Source organism: Panicum virgatum, chromosome 8K (genome assembly GCF_016808335.1).
Source record: "Panicum virgatum strain AP13 chromosome 8K, P.virgatum_v5, whole genome shotgun sequence".
In the NCBI taxonomy this organism is placed as follows: Eukaryota; Viridiplantae; Streptophyta; class Magnoliopsida; order Poales; family Poaceae; genus Panicum; species Panicum virgatum.
Genome location: NC_053143.1, coordinates 30,146,874 through 30,151,739, shown reverse-complemented (window position 1 = coordinate 30,151,739; position 4,866 = coordinate 30,146,874).

The window sequence follows — 4,866 nt, the reverse complement described above, 5'->3', positions numbered from 1 at the left end:
GACCACCTGGGAAAACAGCGCAACCACAAGGACTATATGGCTCTGATCTTGACTGATTAATTAGATTTCTCTAGCTTGTTAGTAGCTGACCGAAAGGTGCAAGAGGGGGTAGTAGGTTTAAGAGGGGTACTCGGCCTACCATAGGGTTGGTACACCTACGGGGTACACTCGCTTTAGGGGAGGGTGCACTCGCCTAGCGGCTGAAATTTTAGCGGGCTACTACTGGTTAGAGAGTCTTTGTAAAGACCTCGTAGTGAATGCCTAGCCACTCACCAAAAGAAGTGTTTAAGAGGCTAGCTACCTCGGGCGAGATGGGAGACACGACTTGTGGGTAAAGTGTGCAATCTCTGCAGAGTGGAAACTGATATATCAGCCGTGCTCACGGTCAAGAGACCCTCACATGTCTACATAATTAGAATCTAAACTTTAATTGAGATGTTTAATGTTTCAAGCTTGATTTATTACTCAGATATCAACTTCTTTTTCATAATGTTTCAAGCTTTAACACTCAACTATTAATTAAAATGCTTACTGCTTATTCAGCCAACCTTTATCCTTGTTTAAGCCTTGCATGTCATTTATTTCCAATATACTTGCTGAGTACGACATGTGCTCACCCTTGCTATACCAACACTGCTCAGAGAAGAAAGTTGCAATGAAGATGAAGATGTTGCTGAGTTCTAGGCGTACGCAACTCCCGGTCGATTGCCTGTGAAGTATGGAGCCGTCGTTTCTAGGATGAGCTGTACATCTCTGATAGTCGTTTAGAGTTGTAAGTATCTTTTACTGACATTGTTGCTCATTATTCCATTATAATATCGCTATATGTATGAAACTTTATCCTGGCATACATATAGTTATGCATTCGGTTTTATTTTAGAAACCGGGTGTGACAGGTTATAACAAAAATCCCCCTTGCCTCTTAGGGGAAGAACTGCCCCTGACACTTTTTAAAGTAAAACAGTCTCACCAATTAGATTAATTAATGCCCTTTCAAAAAAAATACGTTCTATATTCCACACTGAGAAAATTGATAACAGTATTTGTCCACTACCTTCAAATATTATTGATCAATTAGCTAGTTTGCATTAATTGATTCATGTTCTAGCTGTACAAACACTACAACGAAAACCATTTGTTGAGCGGGTAAAAACGTATTTTTAGGGGCAGGTAGCGCACCCGTTGCTATTTGTCGCTGCTAAAAATATTTATTTTCAGGGTCGGGTAACGAAATCACCCCTACAAATAAAATTTTAGGGGCGGGTCAAGGGGTGAACCGCCCCTGAAAATACATTTCCAGGGGCGGGTGGGCGGCGGCCCGCCCCTGGAAATTTCCAGCCCACTAAAAAAATTAGCAATTTGAATTTAATTTGTTTCTCGGTGTCTTTTAAAATTTGAATTCCCGCTATATATGTTGTTCTACCAAGCTAGGTCTAAATTGACCCATTCGGATCCAACACTCAAATAACAATGCAATCAAATTTCATAAGATAAAGGTAGGGCATCCATGCATATTACAAATACTTAAGTTTGTACAAGCTGTTCAATGATAATAGTAGCGGTACATCCATACATATTACAAATTTCAAGCTACTGAAATGCCCGCAACTGTATATGTCTAAGATAGTTAAGATCTCCAATCGTCCAGCCTAGAACTTCATCAAAATATATTAGAGCACAAACAAGTGCACTCTTCTCCGCTTGCCAATACCTACCACATATAGAACTAGAAATATCGAACAATGGAGTGTTAAGCTGACTTATTCTGCAAAAGGAGAGCTTTGCTTGGAACCTGAAATCTCTAGTAAAGAATGGCTCTTTACCCATGTAAGTCAAACCTAAGTAGTCCATGACTTGATTCAGAATAGCCCGAAAGCTAACTGCCGCAATGGTAGATTCACCATTGATGAGATCCTAAAAGGTGATAATAATGTTATGAAAGTTGAAAGAATAATGCAACATTACTAAAGTTAACAATGGGTAAAAAAAAATCTTATACTCTGTCTTATCGAGTAAGCCAGCAAAGCCTCTCTGTAGTCAGAATAACATTGATTTCTCTTGCCTGTAGCTGCTTAATTCAAAAATATGAAAAGTCGGGCACAATGTTCCCATGATCCTTAAGCTGCCGCAGGTAGGCCTCCACAGCTAGCCTATCATAAGTTGTCCAAATCTGTGCCTCTCCACCCATTGCGGCAGTTGAAACCATGGGTATCCTCAAGGAGATTGGATCCTCTCCTGGTTCCATCGAGGAGAAATCTATATGTCGAACAGGTACTTGAAAAGAAATATGTACCCTTTTGAAATCCGGTTGCCAAACAAGCTCGAGTCGCACCACTGGAGTAGTACCACCGAAACCTTCGACAACATCTTTAAGCCATCTAATAAGGTTGATGTGCTGCATTCTATGTGAGCAGATTTCAAAAATTTTGAAGTATAGGTAAAACTCTATGAAAATAACAAATGAATCTTACAACATTTGGAATTGATCCGAGCGTTGGATCGCCCTGTGGCAAGGCAATGGCTTCATGGAAGTGTATGCCTGGCTGTTGAGCATCACAATCGTGCATAAGGCCATGACCCCTACCACAACCGCCGCCATGACCACCACCACGAAACATCTAGCAGATATAAATCAATTCCATATGATTCAATAATAGTACAACATAAATAAGATAAGGCTATATTCAATACTATAAAATAAATATGAAACATATGCGTAATGAAATTTGTAGTGCAACAAAAATTTACTAATCACATTCCCATTGAAATGAAAAAATTTCTAACCCTAACCCTAACAGGGGCTGACAGCAGGGCCCCACATGTCAGTGGGAGTCCACCCGGCTTGGCCAATCGGGCTGGGGCGGCAAGGGGAAGGGGAGGGGGAGGGGGGAGGAAGGGGAGGGAGCTCACCAAGGGGAAGAGGAGGTGCGGAGACGGGCCGGGGCAAAGGCGGGCGGCGGCGGATCTGGCGCGGCGGTCGGGGTCAGAGGCGGAGGAGGAGGTGGCAGCGGTGGCGCGGGCCGGAGCGGAGGAGCGGCACCGGAGGTCGGGGAGGTGGCCGGATCTTGGGTTGAGGAGGAGAGGCCGAGCGAGGTCGAGAGCGGAGGCATCGCGTGAGGTGGCTGGAAGTGGGGAGGAGGTGTGGCGGCGGCGGAGGAAGAGGATGAGGTGTGGCGGTGGCGGTGGCGGAGGAAGAGGAAGAGGCGGGGAGGAGGAGGTGCGGAGGCGGCGACAGAGGGAAGATGTAAGCATCTAGGTCCTCTAGGTATGTTTCGGTGATTAATGACAACTTTTATTGTGACTAATGAGTTTGTGCACCTTAATGAATCATTATCGCTCATTTGGTCATATGTCAAAAGAGACCCCACAATTTCGTTATTCAAAAAGACGATCTCGGTATTCAACTCAAATATATATCAAGACTAAGGATCCTTCTAGTCCTAAGTGTCGTAAGGTTGAGATGGACACTTTGATTAGTATAGGTTATATAGTTTTGTAGTGATCGCACTATTAAGAGGGGTTAAGGCCAAGTAACTTGAGCATGGACATGGTCAATTAAAAATGGATGCACACTATGGTCACTCAGGTTCTAAGAAGTTCAAATAAGTGGTTTTCAACTTATATCTCAAGAATATTTGGATTTCAATCAAGACTCAAATCAGAAAAGGCAAAATCAGAAAAAGTCTATACACCGGTTTAACCGACGACTCAACTTTTCTATACGTCGGTTAAATGCAGTTATCAGAGTCTGGACAGGTTCTATACACTGGTTAAACCGACGATGTTTGAAATGAACGTCGGTGCATTAGTCCAGAGTTGGTTTTTCTAGGGTGTTTCAAGTTCTATACACCGGTTAAACCGACGATGTTTGAAATTAGCGTCGGTGCAATTGTCCAGTGAGTTGGTTTTCTCAGGGATTTCAGAAGTTATACTCACCGGTTAAACCGATGATGGATTTGAGTTAACGTCGGTGCAGTTGTCCAGAGACTTGGTTTTTCAGTTGATCAGTGGACAACTACACTCGCCGGTTAAACCGATGATACGTCGGTTAATCTTCCTGAGTTGTAACGGCTAGTTTTCCAAATGAGCAGTTTACATTCATCGGTTAAACCGACGATGACTTTTGGAGGACCGTTGGATTAACCGGCGCTAAGCAGTTTTCTGGCAGCTTTTCTCCAACGGCTCTATTCGTGTGAGCTGCCTATATATACCCCTCCAATGGGTCATTTTGCACTCTCTTGACACCAGGCAACATTCATACACTATACTATTGTTGAGAGCCACCTTGAGCTTCATCTTCCACACTTTTGTTTATTCAATCATTCAAGAAGCAAGACTAAGGACTTGAGTAGAGAGAAGCTTGTGTGCATCCGTTCTTGGTGATCGGTTCTTGCTCAAGTGAAGGCCCTAGCTTGTTACTCTTGGTGATTGGCAGCACCTAGGCGATCTTGGTGATTGAAGGTGTTTCTTCCGGAGCTTGCTAAGAATTGTGGGAGCCCGAAGAAGTTTGTACGTGGCTTGAGCTCCACCATGCCGGGACAGTGAACGGAGACTCTTAGTGAGCGCCCAAGTCTCGGTGACATGGGAGGTGACAAGACTCTTAGTGATTCCTTTAAGATGCTAGCTCATGAAAATTGCAATGATATGTATTCTCGCTTGAATGTCATTGTCAAGGACATTAATGCTCTTGAAGTTTCTAAAATTGACAGTGGCTCCATCAACCGCAAGATTCTCATGCTTCTTCCGAAGCCCAAATACAACATCATCAATGCTATGCTTCAAAAGGAGAATCTTGATACGATGGAAGTGGGAGAGCTTGTGGGCGAAATTCGCGCTCATGAAATGGGTATCCTTGGTATGTCCGAA